Source organism: Heloderma suspectum, chromosome 5 (assembly GCF_057233095.1).
Source record: "Heloderma suspectum isolate Gila_16-S chromosome 5, 16-S_ref, whole genome shotgun sequence".
In the NCBI taxonomy this organism is placed as follows: domain Eukaryota; kingdom Metazoa; phylum Chordata; class Lepidosauria; order Squamata; family Helodermatidae; genus Heloderma; species Heloderma suspectum.
In genome coordinates this window covers 159579730-159601786 of record NC_139462.1, presented here as the reverse complement: position 1 = coordinate 159601786, position 22057 = coordinate 159579730, and the positions used below count along the sequence as shown (strand labels likewise).

Here is a 22057-nt window from a genome sequence, read left to right as displayed (position 1 = left end):
ATCTCCTGGTAGCCACTGCCAGATGAAAAGGTGAAAATTCTTCACACATATAAATTCATTCCCACGCACAAACATTTGCAGCCACTATTCTATAACATTTTAAAAGAGATTTTAGATGCACAACGCTATTAAAGATGTTAATCCTAAAAAATCAAGGGTGTATCTTTTGCCTAGTAAAGTTTATCTCATCTCCATATTTTTTGCTTTCATTTAGCATATTTTATTTACACGCTTAATAAAACCCCCCACCATGGGACAAATAAAAATGTGACCATTTTATCATTCAATTAAGAGAAAGCTGAATTTCTCTAGGACCCTGAAAATGTAAGGGAAATGCAACCTGTAGTTTCCCTCACAAACAAGATGGGCGAGGCTGACACACAGCTGCGTAACAAACACACACACCCATTTAGCAGATTTTCCTTTCTCGGAACCTTTTTTTAATTATGGTTTCATCCTGTCACAGGCTCCCTCTGATTTCCAAAATCCTTTGTTTAACATAATGTGCTTCTATTTTGGAAATTTTCAGATAACCTCCTGGAGGGAGGCTACATTTCCTTTACATTAGGCAAAATATGTTTTTAAACTGTGATCAACCACTACCTCAGAGTGGCTAAATACAGTATTTAGGTATTACTGTTGAAAGTGTGGTTTTAGAAATAATGAATTAGCACCATGACCAAATTTGTACACAGTATCATGACGCTGTGTGCCCTACATAGTTATGTTTCTTAATTGCATCCATTAAAAAAGAAGAAGAAGAAGAAGATGTGTATTTGAAAACATGAAAGGTGTTTCCTTCTAGGCAATCATAATTACAGCAGTATTTGATGCTAAGCATTTTGCGTGCAGAGATATGTTACTATCAGAATGCAAGGGAAAGACATGAAGCACATTATACCTCGAGTTTCCATGGAAACTGTACTCTGCCCTTGCACATGAACTGGAAGACAACATTTCAGTTCTCTACAAGAGACTGCTTTAACCCTTACAGCATAAGAATTTAACAGGATAAAATGCTGATTGTTTTAAGCACAACAAAACCTCTACATTTGTAGTAAGAGTGAGCATACATTAAGATAAAATTGAACTGTAGTAATTACACTCCCAGTTTCATATAGTTAGGTTACAATTTCTTAAAATATAGTTATAAAAGCACACTAGAGAAGACAGCAGCTTTTATGTACAGCTTTCATTCTGAGGATTACTTAGAAGGATATTACTCAACACAAGAGGTACCTAGGCTGTTTATCTTACTATAACCGAAAATACAAATAAGAAAAATTCTTAACTTGATTGTAATTCATTCTATGAATTTAATACTCAGGCTTGGATCTAAACTTTGTTTCTACTGGTGGGAGAAACACCAGAGGAGGTTTACTCAGGTGATGCTTCTGCTGAAAGAAGTGGGGAGGCAGATTTTGCTGATTCCCCCTCTTCCTGCAGCCCCTTGCACTCCCAGAAAATCTACCGTAGGGAGCTGGAGAACCCACTGGAATGGGGGGGGGGGCTGCAGGGGAAGAAGGAATCAGAAAAAATTGCTTTGTCATCCCATCTGCCAGTTCCAGGATCCTGGATCAAAAGCTTTCCATGGATGGAAGAAGCCCTTCTGTTGTGGAAGGCTAAATTTTATTTAAATATTTTAAATTTGGTATTACTTCGTAACATGCAATAAGTACAGTCTTATTGTTGTCTCACTTTAAACAGAAACTGCAGGTTTAAGAAAAATCTTAAATCTTTTTAAGAAAAAGATTTGCAACCAATGTTTTCATAAGCAAATATATTCTATCACATTGAAGATAAGTTTGAGCACTTTCTTTAAATAAAAAAAACCCTGGCATACAAGATGTCGATAATGTTAAGAGTTAGAATCTAAAATGTGGTTTTTGAGCTAAGATAATATACTTATTTCAGTCTAGCCAAGCCAAAATTTCTTATGTAAGTTATGTATTCCATTTATCTGGAGATAATGCAAAAAACAGAACATGCAATAGATGTGTGTTTCTGTCCTCAAGTACCTTGACAATTAAACTTCCTCAAACCAAATTTTAAAATATCCCAAAGCTTACCACGATCTGTATTTTTGAAATCATAATCTAGGCCTTATTAATTGTGTAGAATGTATACTGGCCTAGATTTCAGTTATGACAAAATGAGGTCCTTCCCAGACCTATACAAAGAGAATGTTACACCCGCTGCTTCCACTGCACTAGCCATAAGAGGAAGGGGCTGCGGGTAGAACAGATTCCCCTTCCTCCCTACAGCCCCCATGCTACCCATCCCTGCTCTGAAGGGTTGGGGGACCCTCTGGAGCAGATTTGGGGCACATGCAGGGGCTGCAAAGGGGAGGAGAGGATGAGCAAGACCCACTGAGAGAGCAGACTTCCATTCGTGCAAGGGTTGGCTCTGCTACAGTAGGGTTTACTACGGGAAGAGCTACCAGCACACTGAGTAGTAATTTCTCAAGGCACTATTCAATAGGTGTGTTATAACTATGCTTTAAAAGGTAAAAGGTAAAGGTGTCCCCAACCAGTCGTGTCTGACTCTAGGGTGCGGTGCTCATCCCCGTTTCTAAGCCGAAGAGCCAGCGCTGTCTGAAGACGCTTCCGTGGTCATGTGGCCGGCATGACTGAACACCGAGGTGCACGGAACGCTGTTACCTTTCCCCCGAAGCGGTGCCTATTTATCTACTTGCAATTTCTTGCTTTCGAACTGCTAGGTTGGCAGAAGCTGGGACTGAAGACGGGAGCTCACTCTGTCACGCAGCACTCGGGTCTCGAACTGCTGACCTGCCGACCTTCCAGTCTGCAGTTCAGCGTCTTAACCACTAAGCCACCGCAGCCCCATACTATGCTTACTCAGGAGTAAAACACCATCACTATCCCAGCAATTGAAGTAAGGATGATACCTGAAAAAAATAGAGGTTTACTGGAAGAACATGTGCAATCTGGGTGGATATACAAGTCCGAGAAGACCACAAGACAAAGAATATAGGTTGTTTTTATCTTGAGCCTATGCAGAGATAAGAGAGACACGGCCAGGGATTGCTAACTATGGTTGAGAGATCTGAACAGGCTGAAGGTTCAAATGCTCCTGGCTCCTCCCTTCTTCAACATCCACAAATGTTCAGGTGTTCATGTGAAGAAAGCCCTGAAACCATCTGAAATATGGGGTAGGTCAGGGGTATAGAACCTCTTTCAGCACAAGGGCTGAATGCAGGAGCTCTGCTAGGTTCTTAAAAGATCTGGGACACAGGCCCATGACACAAATTTGCATGTGATATGTATCCAAGTTGAAGTGGGGTGGGTGGGTCAGTGCATACCATATGTGTGTGAGTGTGTGTGTGTGTATATATGTGTGTGTGTGTATAGATAAACAGATACACACATCAGAAGTCTGCACTGACGTCCCCCCACCCCGACCTTCAACTCAGACCCTGATTCAGCCATTTGGAAAACATCTTGCTTCTGCTTGGGCCAATTTGGAGTCAGTTCACTTCAGCTCAGTACTAAACTCGAGTCAAGGTTCAGAAAACTGAGTCTTTATGCTTCCTGTTGACTACGGGAAATAAAAAAAGGCACTGTAACTGTTTTCTCTTGGTCAGAACTGGATGATAGTTGCAGGCATAGTTGCCCCTTAGGAGGGGATTACACCTGCCTAATGTCAGAAAAATAGGTGCTATGTGCCTTTATGTTTTGATTTTCTTTTAAAGGGAACTGCCAGTAACTGTTTTATTGCTTGGAAGAATGGAAGAAAATTTCAGGATTTGTTGCCCCATCAGAGGAGATCATGTCTGCTAAATTGCAGAATGATAGCCCCAGGGGTTTTTGTGCAACGGTAGCCTTGACATTTTAAGAGTCTCCCAAAAAGAACATACTCATCTCCCTGTATTCCTTGTAGATTATTGTTCTGAAAACTACAGACAGCCTAGAGATGTCCCTAAGTAAGAAAACGGCAAAGTTTCAGAAGGTACAGCAGTTCATGTAGAAAGGGAGTTTCCCAGTTTGGGGGAGGTAGTGATTTCCCTTCATCCCCCAAAATTTTGGGGTAAATTTGTATGAAAATGTACTAGCCATCAGAGGTGTCCTCCAGACAAGAAACCCGCAGAGTTTCAGAACGATAGGTGCAGGGGCTACGGAATTATGATGCTTGAAATCCAATTTAAGGCTTTTTCATAGTTAAGCGTGCTAGCATTGGAAGAATGGCCATCTCATAGTCCCATCCTTGCTCTCCCCAAAGCCCAGTGATAGGAGACCATGGTAAAAATGTGTACTAGGATTAGAAGATGGACCTGTAACTCACTGAACCACACTCCATGCTTTCTCCTGCAGCTCTTAGTGAACTAAAGCAAAATATGTTATTTTGGTACATAAAGACTGCCCAATTCTGCTTGGGCTTCAAACTTAGTTTGAACTCAATGCACATCCCTAATTTTATTTATTTTTAAATTAGGGATGTGCATTGATTTTTTATACACACACACACACACACACACACACACATATATATATATATATATATATATATTTGTGCGTGCATGCATATACTGCATGCATGCATGCAAATTTAGAATTACTACATTTTATTTACATTTCACCAATGTTAGCAGCAGGGAAATGTGGGTGAGTGTTTTTGCATTCATGTTCTGCTTGTGGATTTCCCATGGGCAGTTGGGTGGCCACTGTGTGAACAGAATGCTGGACTGATGGACCTTGGTCTGATGCAACACAGCTCTTCTTATGTTCTTAAATATAGAGTGCCTCTGAGCATATACAGAATGCTTTTCTTTTATCGAACACTTACATTCTCCCTGTACCAATTCTGCTCCCCTCCATACAATAATCTCTCCTCATTCTACCTTCCTCCAGCAAAAACAGATGTCTTCATAAAACTAGATGTCTCCTCTACCTCCTTGTTATGCTCAAGCTCTCATTGTATCTTCTTCCCTACAACTTCATTTGTGCCAAGACTTCACCTAGATTCAGCCAATGAGTCTGTTTTCAAAACTAGGGCTAAGTTATGGAGAAACTCTGAGAGTATACTAACAGCCTTTCCCTCATCACTGAAGCTAGAGCTCATGCAAAATGAAAAAAATATATGACAAAACGTGTATAGGACTGGGCTCAAAGGGTAGTCAATTCATTAGACTGGAATTGGGTGTGCAGTGTGTTAAGTACCATGCAGTACTATGCTCACAACTCAGGATTTATTGGAATCCTATGTACACTTTCCTGGGGGTAAGCCTCATTAAACATAATGGGGCTTACTTCTAAATAGGCATACATAGGATTGTATGAGTGAGCAGTATTTATCACCCCTCCACTTCTAATTCCCCCCTCCTATTTTTATTAAAGCTTTCTGTTCATAGGAACATAGGAAGCTGCCTTATACTGAATCAGAACATTGGTCCATCTAGCCCAGTATTGTCGACAGCATCTCTCCAGGGTTTCAGGCAGGATTCTTTCCTAGCCCTACCTGGAGATAATGGGGATTGAAGTGGGACCCTCTGCATGCCAAACATGTGCTCCACCACTGAGCTACAGCCCTTCCTATTGCTGGTTAATGACAACTGACAAACAAAAGAAACCCCGATACATTCCTCTGCAACTATGTGAACCCACTTTTCTTGAAGACTTGGATGAGGAGAAGGAGAAAAACCAACCCTCTTGTCTGTGTAAGGTCAAATACTGTTCAGAACGTCTCTTGTCTACCAAAGAGAATTCTCTTTGAGAATTCTGCAAGATATTATCTAGATGGAATAAAGAAGAGATAGAAACACCAGGATAGGGGTGAGAAGAAGAAGAAAAGAAGAATATGGTTAGAAATGGAAGGGGGAGGGAGAAAATTCCCCAAGCCAAGTATCTCCTTTCAGAGAGGTAGCACATCAGAGGAATTTAGGAGGCTGTGGAGGGTTTATAAGGACTGCACAAATTCACTATATGAGACGAGGTGGCTGAGAGCTTTTTCTTGCTTTTTTAAAACTGTAAAACCTATTTAAAGGCCCCAGCACTTTCTCGATCATGATGTCACACAGTCCTAACCCTCCTTTTGGAATAATCTCAAGGCCTGCAGCTATTTAGAAGAATTTAAAGTGAAGGGGGAGAAAGCCATTTGTGGAGGCTGATTGAATCTTTTGCTGTGCTGAAGTTACTAAATTTCTGCAGAAGCCAAAGTTTCCAGTTTGGTGCAGTAAATACAGATGCTGTGTGAAATACCAGTATTTCACATGGAGCTCTTCCTGCCCTTCCCTCTCCCTTTTCAAAAAGTCACTGCAAGCAAGCTCCCAGCAGTGGGCATGTAAGAGCAGAAAAATAGAGAGAGAGAGGGAAAACAATGAGTGGAAGGAAAGGTGGCAGTATCCCCTCTAATTTAAAAGCCTGGTGCACTCAGATTACACCCCCTATTGGTCTTCTAAGGGAGTGAATCCTAAGGCCTCTTTAGTAGCCACAAGGCTACTGAGCTCAGAGGGACGAAGCAGACTTGTATTAAGGCAGATGATGGCAATTGGGGCTGCTCAGATGATCCAGGGCACACCTCAGAAGATCCGGGGCCCATACCCAGGTGCCTACCTACCAAAGCCCATAGTTGAATACCATTTGAGAGAAGCTCTTGGGGCCCACATTCCAGTGGTAGGTGGGGCCAAAGGCAAAGGGGGCAGGGCCAAAAATACCAGCATATTTTGGCTTAAAGCTCTTACTTCCAGGGACTCAGTCTTAGGAGAGGCCTTTCAGCCTTTTAGAATGAGGAAAAAACTGGACAAACCTGGGAAACCACCAAATGATCGGTATTTGGGGAAAAGGGAGTGGGGCCAGGGGAAGAGATGGAGCCTTCTGGGGAGGGCCCAACTAGGACCCTGGGAGGGCTGGATTCAGACCCCTGGCTTGAGGTACTACACCCTGGTCTATATTTTCTGCAAAGAGACAGACCATATCTGCAGGCCTATCCAGCTTATTTTTTTTAGAGAAATCCCTTGCTCTGATTGTGTGATGCATTTGTGTCACATGTGTTGTATAGGCACAGCTATATTCTGGGTGATCTGGTGCAGCCTCAGTTGTAATACTACAGAAGCTCCCTCCTTCCCATACCTCAGTTACTATTTACAACATACCAAATACCACAGCCAATCATGAGATGGCTAATGCTTACATCTACCTGAAAACACACAGCCTAATATTTAATCAGATTGTTTATAATGGTCACCATGGAACACATTGGGCTACATCCAATGCTGTGTGAACAGACATTCCATTCTCCTCTGTAGCCTGCCATGCATTCCCCAATCTCCTCCAAAGGATCCCCCAACCCTCTGAAGTAGATCTGGGGGAATATAGGGGGAGGGGAATTCATTCTGCTAGTGTGTCCATTCCACTGGTGGATGGACACATTTGGATACAACCTATTATGTCCAGAATAAGCAGCTTCGCTGCCGGAGCAGAGTGAGAGTGGGGGGTTGGGTAACACAATCATATCTCAGCTATATTGGAACATCTTCGCTGACTCCCAATTCATTCCTGCACTCAATTTAAAGTGCTGGTCTTAACCCTGAAAACACTCCATCACATGGAATCCAAGTATTTGTTGGACCTCCTTCTCCTGTACCAGTCCACCTGACCAACATGATCATTATCTGAGGCTCTCTCCCAATGCCCTCACCTTCTGAAATGTGGCAGGTAGTGCCTGGAGAGGGTGCGTTATTGTTAGCAGCCCCTCACCTTTGGAATGCCCTCCGTACGGAGGCCCACCTGACAGCCACACTAATGTCATTTAAACACCAGGCAGATACATTTTTATTTTCAGAGGCTTTTTAACATTATGTTGCCGGGGGGAGGGGTGTGCTGCTGCTGCATTTTAGCTCTTGTGGTTCTTATATTTTATTATTTAAAAAATGGTTTTGTATTGATACTACCTACCCCGGTAACTCTTGGATGTTGAAGGTGCAGGCTATTAATGGATTAAGTAATGCAATGATAAAAAAACCCTGCCAGGTTAAGACCAGAGTTAAAGCTCTCTCATGTTGGCTCAAGCTCCACAAAGCCAGAAATTGGAAGTTGATGACTTAACTGACGTGTCCCATGATCAATGTTGTTGTGCAATATAAAAAATTGTGCCTACTTACAACTTACCCTCCATACACCCACATTTTTCCTTGGTCTTTCAGGCCCAAATCCAGATAGGGAGGATGCTGTGCCTGGGACCAGCAAAGATGCCCTACGTTGTCCTGGTCTTGTATTGCCCTATGAAGTATCTGAGCTTTACTGTTTTGCTAGAGGAATGCTCCTGTGAGTTGACCCATGCCAGTTTGTTGCTTACATCAGTAGCTGACAGGATGGATTAAACAGTGAGAGGGAGCCCTAGTAGTAAGGCTAGACACGTCATAAGGCAATATACAACCAGGACAACATGGGGTATCTCTGCAGATCAAGAAAAAGTGTGGATGCATGGAGGGTAAGATGTAAGTATAATTTGTGACATTGCACATCATCACTGATCACCTGGCATGGCAGTTAAGGCATTGCCTTTCAATTTCCTTTCTTGGTGTTGTTTGAGCCAACATGAGGTAGTCTTAACTCTGGTCTTAAATTGGCAGGGTTTCTGATCGTTGATTTTCCCTGGTTTTTTAAAAGGAAATTTATAATTACAGTATTGACAATTGTACCCACGCCCCAATGTATTTGAATCTGTTTTCTTGCAAGTTTACCTACATGATAAATAGGATTGTAAGTACTTAACTAATGGTAATCATGGTTTCATTTCAAGAATCAGGATTCTAAAATCTTGGTGGGAACTTCCACAGATAGAGGAAGCTATTCTCTACAGACAGTCACTCTCCACATGTAGAAAGCAATAAGAATGGTGAGGGAGGTGTGGAGCTAGCGTGCTCATCCCCACTTCCCTTCCTCACGTGTAGAGCTTACACACAATGAGAATGCTTATTAGGGCTAGATTATCATCTTAATGAGGATACATAGAGTGTGAACACACGTTCAGTGCAACGTGTGAATATACCCCTACTATGAGACACAATCCTTGCATGTCCTTTTCCTACCACAAAGAAAGTAAGAGCAAGGATCAGAGGCCTTGTGCTGCATTTCTGCTTTCAGAAAAGTGGTGTGAGACTCTCTCTCCACCTGTGCATTCCAGACCCCACCCCCCCAATTATTTGAGGGTCAAATTACATACTATTTGAAAGACATAACTAGATTTTGGGGAGAAAGTTACTCAAAAGTAAGCTCATGGAATCGCATATGGATCAGGACCCTAGTGTGGTGGGTAGGGGGCTTTAATCCTTTGTCCTATGCCTGCAATTTTCCTTACAACTGGATGCCATTTTGACAATGTAAACTGGAGGCATAGGGGACCTGATCCAGTCTGGGACCACAATGGAGGGGAGCTGGGTAGGTCCCAATCTGTGTAGTAATGTGTAGTCTCACCTTGTGAGGTCACATTCAATAACTAAAGGAAAAGGCATGGTACACAGAAGCCCTCTATAACAGAATTCCAATAGAAATCACTGGAGTACTGGCAGCATTCTAGCTTCAGAGCAAAACTGAACACGCCGAATGTAACTTTGCCAGCAGTTGCTGTCCTAGGCTGTCATGGGGCAAAAAACCCTTAACAACTTTTGAACCACTGCTCAGAATTTCACCAAACCAAAGAAAGGCACGCCTCTTCGACAAGCCAGAATAACATACATCAGTACTTTTTGCCAAAATTTGAAAGAAATATATGATATCCCAAGCTGCAGCTTGGAGAAAAAACACACAAATGTGACAATTTTCAGCAGTTTTTAACTTGCTTTAACTGTGGAAATTTTTATCGGATTGGTTTGAAATTTTGCACAATTGTAGAACTCATCAGGTAGATCATGGATACCAAGTTTCAAGTTACTGACCTGGTTTGGACGATGATTGTCAGCTAAACAAGCCACGGTGGCTTGTTTAAGTTGTGATTATACAAATCAAGCTCAGAACATGCCACCTGCCCGACTGTGCTTTGTCATGTCATCCGAACCCAGGGAGCATGGCTTGATTGAGGGAAGCAATCCTCACATAACCCATGGGCTATTGTTGGGTTGTGGCTTGTTTAGCTGACGATGACTGTGCAAACCGGCCCATTAGCTCAACAGGTGTCTTTTTAATAAGCAGAATAAATTTGAGGCTTATAATGGTGGAACCTTTTTTTGCAACTCACTTTAACTAAAGAGGCACTCCTGTGCCACCCTAATAATAATGATAATGATGATGTCTCTCATTCCAGCTGTGTTACTTATCAGGGGTCCACTGGGCCTAGTAGGCAGTATTTCTTTGCAGGTCACCACCAATGCACCTTCTATTCTGCCTCTGTTGTGGTGAAGGCTAAGTGTTGTTGGGCACTTACAGGCTTTCACTAATTTATTCCTCAGTGACTGTGTGCAGTCCGCAGAACCCTTCACATGAAGAAATGTTTGCAACAAGAGGTGCAGTTCTTTGTTTTTAAACCTACTGTGTTTAAGTATCTTGTACTACTGGAAAGGAATTTTGAGTATGACCTGGAATCATAGTTTACATGAGCCCTCCTTGGAAGGATTCAGACGTGCTTTCTCCTGTTCCCTCAAATTCACATTATAACTTAAAAGGTGAAAGGTCATATTGTCATCCAGAAGTTTATACTTGTATCTAGGAATTTTAGTCCAAGGCTCTCAGAATATATAGCATTTTTCCCTGCTGAAACCTTTCAGTAATTGAAGAAATATGCCAAGAGAAATTTGGCATGCTATTTATAGGGAAGTATAGCTTATTTATCATTAGAATAATCCAAGGCAAAGTAAATAGATAAATTAAGAGGCACACTATAACAAACAGAGAAAATCATTGGATCAGTCACTATCAGTCTGCCTAGTTACGCAGTCCTCTTCTTGTTAGCAACCAAATCCCCAATACCAAACTCGACTGGTTATTTCATTGTACACTACAATGCACTTAAGAGTGCACAGTGGAATAAAACTGAAGTGCTGTAATAGTTATGCAAGTTTTGCTTCTTGTATTTGTTGAAACATGGTTTCAAAGATCAAGAAATGCTTGGTTACCATCTTCAGACATTTGTTGCTTTTATTTTATTTATTATTTATTTCATTTTTATACTGCTCAAAAGCCAAAGCTACAGAAAATACAATATAAAATATAATAGATTAAAACCACAGAATAAAAATACAACCAGAGTAAAACCTAGCAGCACTACAGATATTTTAAACACCAATAGCAGATTTAAGACAGCAGAGCTAAAAAACTGGAATGCTAAAAACACCTGGGAAAATAAAAAAGGTCTTCACCTGGCACCAGAAAGAGTATAACACAGTCATCAGGCAAACCTCTCTAGGGAGTTTGTTCCACAACTGGGGTGCCACAGCAGAAAATGCCTTTTTCCTGGTAGCCACCTGCCTTACCTCTTTTGGCAGTGGCTCCTGGAGAAGGGCCCCTGAAGATGATCTTAAGATCTGAGCAGATACATACGGGAGGTGGTGATCCTTCGGATAACCCGGCCCCAAGCCATTTAGGGCTTTGAATATTAATACCAGCACTTTGAATTGTGTCTGGAAAGGGACTGGCAGCCTGTGCAGTTGGGACTTTTGGGGACTTGTGATGTGAGTTCCATACTTCAGTCTTCTTCCACATCAAATGGAGGGGGCACCACTGGGCAAATTTTGGGGTGGGATGGGTGGATGAAGAATCTGGCTGATCCCAGAGCAGACAGCCTAATAATAGATATTTCAGACTACACAACAGAGGTTCTTTGGTGGGTCAACAAATGAGTTAGGAATGGGGTGCAAAATAATTGTCAGAACTGCTTTAATTCTCCTTCTCTACACTTGCATTCCTAGGCAACCATTAGCAGCTATTTATTCTGTACCAATAATTTCAGTGGAAGGGAGGGGTGGGGGAAGAGAAGAATCTAATGGAAAGGGGCAAGCAAGCAGGCAGTGGCTGTTCAAGGAGATGCCAGAGGAATTGTTAAGTGGAAAGAATGCTTCCACTAGATACCATTCTATAAATCAATGCCCAGTCCTCATGAGTAACTTGCTAAGCACTTGCAAAAAGCACCAAGATGTCACTTGCCATACAACTTTTGCTATTGAGACATGGCAATGAATTCTGTAAGTCCTCCTTAATGGGATTTGTTATACAGTTAGACATAAGAGAAACAATATGGCTGAATAGAAGATTGCAAAGGAATCAAAGATGATAGCCATCTGATGTCTCTTATACTGTGTATCCTCTTACTAGCATTTCCTATAAATCAAAACCAACCTGCATTTGATGAAGGCATTCCATTAGGTTATTTGAGAAACAGTATTTGAGAAAATTTGCAGCCCTTAAATGTGATTGCCATCTGCTAGCACTCAATGCATGTGTTCCCTCATAAACACCCCCTCCCCCAGTCTTTCAACTAGTTTAGTGCCCTCTCTCAAATTAACATTCTTATGTTCCCAGCTTTGGTCCTGATAGCTTCTAAAGAAATATAGGCACTGTTCAGTGGCAACTTGCCAGTAGCCTTATTATGCAGTGGGGAGTGCATATGTGTGTGGGAGAAGCGGTGCCAATAAGTTTATCCCCACCTCTGGATGTGGGAGAAGCATGAAGACATAGAGAATATTGTGTCAAAGTCACTGCCTTTTTTGGAATAGGACAGGGCAATTGGGAGGAACACAGGGGAGAAGACTAGTGAAGAAAGCCCCCATAAGAGATGCTCCTGGTCTTGAATTTCTGTCATGAAATATACCATATCCCATACATACTGTATGCCATCAGGCTGCAACAGAGGGTGAGATGGAAAGGAGGGCTATTCCATCACCTCTGCTGAAAGACCAGCTTCACTGGGCTCCTCCTCTTTCTGAACTGTTTCCATTTCAGCTGGTAATTACAAGAATTACTATTTATCTTTAGCAAATGGTGTCTTGAGTTTGCTTTCCCCCCTCCTCATTGCTTTTTGTGTTTTTTAGATTGTTGGACTGTGGGCAGGGACTGCCTTCTTTTTATTTATTGTATGTAAGGTGCTCTTGGAGCCTTTTCTGCTGAAAAATGGGGTATAAATGCTTGAAATAATGGATATGTTTTGGATATTGCGTTATAGCATTTCATCTCATATGTCCAACAACTGATCATCAGATATGGCTACAAGTGACCTAGCAGTTATCCAAATGAGCCAAAGACTGTGAGAGCTATTCTGTGGGTACAAGGTATGGTCTGGACACCTACAATGCACCACCCTTACTAAAGTTCAGCCTGTCCAGGTCTGATCAGTCTCAATGGAAAACCTTGAGTTCAATGGAAGCTGCCTTGAGCACCATTTCTGGTAGAGAGGCAGGATATAAATCAAATAAATAAAGGTTGGATGTCCATGTAGTAAATAAATAAAAGTACACCTTTCGGCTGCATAAATGGGTGTTGTAATGGATGCAGGATCCGGGTTAACAAATTGCAGTGAGTTCCTGGTCATCTTTCAGGAGAGATGCACAACAGGAGGAAAGATTATTATAGCGTACTGGCTAAGCATGAAGGAAATGTAGCAGGCATCATGAGCAGCTACAGGACTGTGAGCAGTGTCTTAAACCCGTTGGGAAACATTGCTGACCAGTCATGGGCTTAGGTCACAGAGAAGACCCACCAGTGACGTGGATGTCAGTTTCTCATTGACACCCAGTCAGTAGCTGGCTCTCAAATCAACAGAAGGTAACTGTACAGGAGACTGCAGGACAAGGATATCCCCCTCCACACAAACACAGACACAGGCACACACAGTCTCACGTGTGTGCGCGCACAAGGCCACAACATTTTCTAGCCACCACTACAGCTTTACCAGCAGAAGACCCAAGTCTCAGTGAGCGGTAGTGTTAGAATTTGACTAGTCATATATAGTTAAATATTTAAAGCACTGATTTGAACAAAGAACAAGATTTTGTTTACAAAGACTACAGATACTTAGAAAGCTTCGGAAACCAGTCTTTCCAAGCCACTCTCTGAACACCATGCTAGATCACTTGAAGGGTCCCTTTTTTGTACATAAAATGTAGCATCCTTCCTGGACCTTTGCAACCTGTGTAATTTGTATATACTTGCTTCCTGCTTCCTCCTAAAACCTGTGTTCAGAGATTACAGAAGATAAAGCAAATGGATAGTAGGAAGTGCTAGGTCATGTGGCAAGTCAGGAGTGAGTGACTCCTTGACTCTTGCATGGTTGCAGGAACAAGACACCTACCTGCGTACCTGCCATTGCTATTAAATAACCCTATGATGCAACAAAAACATACGCTGCCACTACACAAGTGATCTTGACTTCATGAAACATTTGACAGTACTGGATCGCGATCATGATCAAATAGATGGTCAAATGATCACATAATTCAGTAATATGTACTACATTTTTATACCACCCAACAAAAAACAATAAAATATTGGTGATAAAATACAATATAAAAGTTTAGTACTACAATATAAAATAATCAAACAGAGCTGACAGCAAGAAATTTAAAATACAGTACCAGATAAAAACAAACTGAAAAACTAAAATGCCTGGGAGAATGAAAAGGCCGAAATGAGTACAACGTAGGTGCCAGGCAAACCTCTCTGGGAAGCTCATTCCATAACTGGGGTGTCACTGCAAAAAAGGCCATCCCCCAGTAGCCACCCACTTCACTTCGTTTGGCCACAGCTAACCTTAGGCTCCAGGCAGGTGTATTTGGGAGGTGACGATGCTTCAGGTAACCTGACTCCAAGCTGTTTAGGGCTTTGAATGTTAGCACCAGCACTTTGAATTGGGCCCAGAAATGGACTGGCAGCCAGCGCAGATGAAAGAGTAATGGCATAATATGATCATGTTGGGCAGTCCCTGTTACTAGTCTCGTTGTCCTATTATGGACCAGCTGAAGTTTCCGGACCGTTTTCAAAGGCAGCCCCTTGTATAACGCATTGCAGTAATCCAAATGAGAGGTTATCAGAGCATGGATAACTGTAGCTAGGCTATCTTTGTCCAGATAGGGACATAGTTATTAGCCTAAGCTGATAAAAGGTGCTCTGTGCCACAGAGTCCACCAGTGTCTCGAGTGACAGCTTTGGATCCAACAGCAACCCCAAACTATGAATCTGATCCTTTAGGGGGAGTGCAACCCCCTCCAGAATAGGTTGAACTGTGCTTAGCTGGACAGATGAACTACCCACTAATAGTATCTCTGTCTTGTCTGAACTGAGTCTCAGTTTATTGGCCCTCATCCAGTCCATTACCATACTCAGGCACTCATTCAGAAAGTCAATTGCCACACCTGGGTTTAATGAAAAGGAGAGGTAGAGCTGGGTGGCATCTGCATACTGGTGACACCTCAGTCCATATTTCTGGATAACTTCTCCCAGCAGCTTCACATAAATGTTAAACAGCATGGGGGCTAAAATAGAGCCTCGTGGAAGTCTGTGATGAAAATGCCAAGGGGCAGAGCAATAATCCCCCCCCCTTTCTGGAACCGACCATGCAAGTAGGAACGGAACCACTGCAGTGCAGTGCCTCCAACTCCCAACCCAGACAGCCTATCCAGAAGGATATCATGGTTGATGGTATCAAAAGCTGCTGAAAGTTCCAAGAGAATCAACAGGGTTGCACTCCCCCTGTCCCAGCAAAGGTCATCCCACAGGGTGATCAAGGCAGTTTCTGCTCCAAGGCCAGGTCTGAAGCCCGACTGAAGTGGGTCTAGATAATCTGTTTCATTCAAGAGTGCCTGGAGTTGACCAGCAATCACCCACTCAAGCACCTTGTCCAGGAAGGCGATATTAGCAATCGGCCGATCGCTGTGAACACCTTCTGGGTCCAGATTAGGCTTTTTTAGGAGTGACCTAATTATCACCTCCTTTAAAGAAGCTGGTACCACTCTCTCTCTCACTCTCTCTCTCAGGAGTTGATAAGCTCTTGGACCCAACTGGACATCCCCTCCAAATTAGATGTAATAAGCCATGATGGGCAAGGATCAAGCATACAGATGGTCAACCAGACTTGTCTGAGCACCTTGTCCGCATTCTTGGGACTCAACAACTGAAACTCATCTAATAAAACTGGACCAAATGGTACTCTGGGCACCTCTACTAGTGGAACTGCACTAACTGTGGTGTTCAAATTGTGACAAATGTGAGTGACTATCTTCAAAATGCCATGCAAATGTGTTACAGCATGCTACCGAGTGTTCCACCAGTTCTCTCCCTGGCCCAGATTGCAAAAAGTCCATGAACCAACTGGAGAAGCTCCACTGGACAACACTGAGCAGATTCAGTACTGGTGGAAAAAGGCACTTCAAACTTTTGATAAAGTTCAACGAAGTACAAATTGTCTACATTTTTTCTGATTAATATGCACAAACACACAAAATGACATACACTTACGTACGTTCCTTTTATATGTTGTAGAAGTTGTTTGTATTTTTACTTTCATTAGATATGTAATTAGTGAATTCCTTTGTTTCTTTAGTGATTTTGATTATTATGTACGTTCTTCTTCTTCTTGTTGCCTTTATTTTGTTAGCCTTCTTTCGAAATAACAAACTGTCATGAAAAAAATACTGGTGGAAAAGAATTCTCTGCCACCCTCACCATCACAGAGTAGGCTCGATAATGAGCTCTAACCTATTCTTGGTTGGACTCAGCATGATTCTTCCTCCACCTGTGTGCTAAACAACATTTCTCTTGCTTCATTGTTCTCAGCTCAGGTGTATCCCAAGGAGCTGCCCAGGTTCTGCTCAGAGGGAGAGAGTCCTTGGGAGCGATCATGTCAACTGCCTTAGTCATCTCTGCATTCCAAAGAGTAACAGGGCTTCAACAGGACTGCCAGCCATACCAGCAGAAAAATCCCCCAGAGCCCTCTGGAATCCAAAAGAATCCATTAGCCTCTGAGGGCGGACCATTTTAATAGGTCCCCTGCCCTTGCAGAGGGGAAAGGCTTCCAAGAGTCTAACCCTCAATAGGAAATGATCTGACCATGACAAGGGGATAGATGTTAATTCCCCCGCATTTAGATCACCACCCTCCTGCCCAGTGGAGAAAACCAGATCAAGAGTGTGTCCTCTTACATGCGTTGGTCCAACCACATGCTGGGACAGCCCCATGGTTGTCATGGCAGCCATGAAGTCCTGGGCTGCCCTGGATCCAATAGTCTCAGCATGGAAGCTGAAATCCCCCAGAACCATCATCCTTGGGGTCCTCAACACCAAGTCTGAGACCACCTCATCAGCTCAGGTACGGAGTCTGATGGGCAGTGGGGTGGGTGGTACACCAGCAGAATCCCTAATTGTCTCGGGTACCCAAGGTAAGATACACTCAGGATTGCCAAACAAATGGACAGGAAGCCTTATGAGGGAAACAGAAGATCTCTGTAGACCACAGCAGCCCTTCCTCCCCAACCCTCACGCTGGTGTTGGTGCTGCACCGGGTACCCAGGAGGACAAAACTGGGACTAACCCCTCCCAGTTCCCCCATGCAGGTCTCTGTAATGCACACCAGGTCGGCCCTCTAATCCACAATTAAATTAAATTGTGGATGATGGAGATTTTATTATTTAGAAGGAGACCTGCCTTCTTTGAAGCCTTTGCTTTTAAAAAAAATTTTCTTAGCCAGTGCAACTGCCAAAGATCAGCTCAGTGTGGGTGGATATTGTGCACTCAGCGAAGTACAGCACTGAGGAGACTGATCCCTCAGCAGAGCAGGCATGTTTTTTGAAGCTGTATTTCCTGGCTCATCAACACTTCCAGCGCACATTTCCAAAGTGCAGCTTTTAGGCTATATGCCTGGTTCCTACAGGCTTGTTTGGAGAAAGCCTGACAAGCTGGGCAGGTCTCGACTACATGGCCTTCTCAGAGGCAAAACAGGAAGCAGGAAAGACCGTTCAAGGGTGACAACTTTACCCTGCAGTGGAAGCACTTCCTAAACAGGGCCCAAAGGGCCATACGCCTGTGAGGGCGATCACAAGATTGTGAAAAATAAAAGGAGAAGAATGTAACACAGATATAGAAGGTAGAATAATGATAGAGAAAAATAAAATTAAAGCCTCAGGTTTTTTTGACCTGAAATGCTATCAGAACAGAGTCTGATTGCAGAAGTTCCCAAACGAGGCAACCACAACAGCGGTTTAAAGAGAACTGAGGGAAAAGGCAGGAACCCACCGGGAACATGTGCACTGGGACAGTGGGGGAAGGGTTCCCGCCTAAACTCCTCAGCTATAGAAGTTTCCCAAATCGAGGCTCTGCGCAGGTGCAGAACCCAAATGTATGATGCACAGAGGCCACGAAGAAGAATGTCTAATACAAATGTGAGTTGATGTTTTTTTTTAAAATGAGGCATTTTAAAAAAAAGTTTTAATGATATGCACTTAATATCTGCAGGTGATGTCTACCAAGAAAAAGACCTATGTTCAGGGGTGGAGTTTCTCTGCCCTGTATGGATTAGTGAAAGCAAAGAGGCTCCTACATGCATATGCTAATAGCAGTTCTACTGGCCATCACCTGTGCCTAAGTACATGCCACTATTTGTTAATTATATCAGAAGTGAGCTTTATCAGCACCATATGCTAAAACATAGTAAAACCCTCTGGTGTGAGCCAGTTTAAAAACAACAACCCCCATTTGCACCAAAATTCTTTCCTTATGATAAATATGAAGTATCTGTGAATTACTCTTAGAAGGAACTTAAAATATGGGTAGACTGCATGGATTACTTAACCCCTCTGTGCCCAATTCTTATAACTCAGAGAATTAATGTAAAGTTAGTTTACATTCAGAAACCAATTCACCCTTTTTATAGCTACTTAGATGGCTATGATCCAAGCTAGAAATGACATATTTTTCAGTCATCTGAATGCTTTGAGTGTTTAGCTTTAGAATGATCTGGGCTTGCCTTGAAGCAAGTGATGTCATTTTGTCTATTCTGAAGAAGCTGTAAAACTCTTAATGATCTTTCCTTTTTCATTCCTTCTAATACCAATTCAGGTTATCCCATGCTCATGGCAGACAAAACCACACCATCCATGCACAAAATATCAGCATCTTTGGGGGAGTCCTGAGGTATGCACAAGTACAAATGATCCACAGAAAAATCCTTAAGGGGGGAAGCCCCCCCACAACAGCTCAACATTAGCTCAATGGCAAAGAATGTTGAAAGCCAGAAGAAAACGTCTGAAAACTGGGTGGGAGGGATAATGGCATGGAGTGGCTGGACAAGGGGAAGGGAGGAAGAGACACAGAAATAAGAACTGTCTTATTGTCTCAATAGGTCATTTCCTGGTTCACAGTGAAGCTATTTTAAAGTGTCCTCAGGGATGACAATGAAAGCTGATTTCTCCATTGATGCAAAGATTTTAACGTACCTGGGATTGGGCAGAAATGTGTTCACCCCACTTCCAGGAAAAAAGCCCCAAATGGAGAGAAAAAAAGCTGGAGTGCCTAAACGGACGCATTCTACGCTGCAACATTTTTTACAGGGCTGCATCTATATCATCTCACACCCATCATTGATACTGTTGCATGTATAGCAAACACCCTTGAAAAGTTTCCTTCTGAAAGAACTAGCGGTTCTGAGTGTTCAGAAACTGCAGCTAGTGCTAAATGATTACTTTCTTGTGTGCTCTTTGACTATATTACACCAGTCTTGTATCAACTGCACTGATTTCACATCAGTTTCCAGGCACAATTCAAGATGCTGGTGCTTAACTATAAGATCCTAAATGGCTTGGAGCCAGGATATCTGAAAGACTGCCTCCTCCCATTTGAACCTATCTATAGTTTAAGATCTTCTTCAGATGTTCTTTGGTGTGTCCCACCAGCAAAAGAGGTTAAGTTCAATCCCAGTTTTGGAAGAGAATTGGCCTTGGTCTCTGTGATGGATGACCTTCTTTGGCAGAGGGACAGGGGGAGTGTGACTCTGTTCAGAAGCTGCAGTTAGTCAGTGCAGAATGCAGCAACTAGAGTGCTCACTGGGACACCCGGCTATGTCCACATAACACCTGTAGTAAAAGAACTGCACTGGCTTATTAGGCACCAAGCCACATTCAAGGTTATATTGTTGGCAAACCCCTAAACAACTTGGGTCCAAGATACCTAGCAGACTGCCTTCCCCTATATATACCCAGCCGGCCTTTAGAACTTCAGAAGAGGCCTTGCTGATCATTTCATGACCAACAGAATGTCACCATGTAATATCTCAAAGGCCTTCTTGGTGACAGTGCCCACCCTCTAAAAAATCCTTCCCTGTGCAGTTCAGGAGGCAGAAAATGTGGTACGTTTCAAATGCCTCCCCAAAACACACTTGTTCACCCAGGTTTTCTCTGGCTTGTAATTAATTACAATTAATCATATGCTGCTCCATCTTATCGTACCTTGTATTGTTTTGTATTGTTATTGTATATGAATTTTTTTTTAATACTGCATTTAAATGTATTTTTTTATATTTATATGTGAACTGTTTAGAGATCTTATTATATTAAACAGTATACAAGTATTAGTACTACTGCTAACAACACCAACATAGGTAGAGCATTCACGGTCACATTGCCCTGCCTGTGGAACTCTGTCCCTAAAGAAGTAAGGCTGGCCCCTACTCTATTCAGTTTTAGTTGGGCTGTTAAAACTTCTTAGTTCTGTATGGCTTTTTATTATTTTAAATCTGTTAGCTCTGCACTCTATAAGATTCTGGCCTGCTCTCAATTTCTGCTGTTGGTGCTGTTTTTTAAAGTTTTCACATTGTTTTTACAGTTCTTTAAAAATGTGAAGTTTTTTAATTGTAACCAGTTTTAACTGTAAGCCACCTTGGGGGACCTATGTGGGCTGAAAGGTGACTCATAAATTTACAAATAAAGGTGAATCAATTGACATGCATAAGAGAACACAAGAAACAGTTACTATTCAGTGTTACAGGACTCCCCTAAACATTATTAAAAATGTTATGGGGTGCTGTCATGAGCATCTTGGAGGAAGGAAGTGTACACATGTGACAACTTCTCTTACACAAAGCAGAGACAAAAGTGTTGAATACTTGTAGCAACTGACAACTACAAAACACTTGCTAGTTCTCAGACATGGAAGGAGGATGCCATACTGCTGAGGAAAAAAAGTTTGTGAAAAGCACGCACACACGCTTTTACCCAGCACTAGTGAGTACAAACTCCCTCACAGGCAGTTCACATGCAGTTCATACTCTTATACATTCATAGCCATAGGAACAGCTATGTAAGATATACCACCCCCCTCACACACACACCTATTGGCTTAAATCCAGATTTAGTCATACTTATAATAGAACAGTCATGACTTTAACCCCATTGATTTCAATGACTCTACTCCAAGTATGACTAAATCTGGATACAACGTATTGTTTCCACAGACACCGAGTAACCATTACTCTGAGAAGGAACTCCAAAACTTGCAGATATGAAGCTTGAAAGCAGCGAAGAGTCACTTCTGAAATGCAAGCTGTTTTTGCTGTTTCTTTTTTTAAAGTAAGAAGCATAAGACTATGACATCCTTCACTTAGTTAGCATTGTATGTGTTTGGGCAATCTGATAAAGTCTTAAAGCGCAGGCATTTTCACACCTGCAACTCTAATTCTAGGTGCTGAACAGCTTCAATCAAGAGTTGCTCTTCTATAAAATTTTAATATTAGGATGTTCTTTACAACTGCGTTCACACCAAATAGTTTGACTGTGTTAAATTATGCAGGGGTATATTACCCACACCTCATGTAACCTGTTATAAGCTCTCTTTAGTCACATTAATTTTTATACCTTAGGAAGAACAAGAGACAAAAGGCATTTTGAAGTGAAATGATCTGGGCATAAAAGTTGATTTAATTTTTCTTATTTGAGAACAGCCATCAGGAAAAAAATTAGTAGAAGCAACCCAGAACCCAATAAAATGATCATCTTCCGACAATCAGGGAGTTTGCAGCCAACAGTCCATATTTGTTCCAAATGCTCTGCATTTTCTCAGCTTCTGTAGAGATTGAGCACTCCCATGTCTCCGTAGCTATATCCAATATATCTTTCACAGATAAACCCAGGATAA

At 42.2% G+C, this 22057-nt stretch overlaps 1 protein-coding gene across 29 annotated transcripts in view; it reads right to left on the bottom strand.

The window, feature by feature from the left end:
* The window catches only part of CLASP2 (cytoplasmic linker associated protein 2), a 185015-nt gene that overhangs the window by 106441 nt on the left and 56517 nt on the right, over window positions 1-22057 (bottom strand). The window lies entirely within an intron of this gene.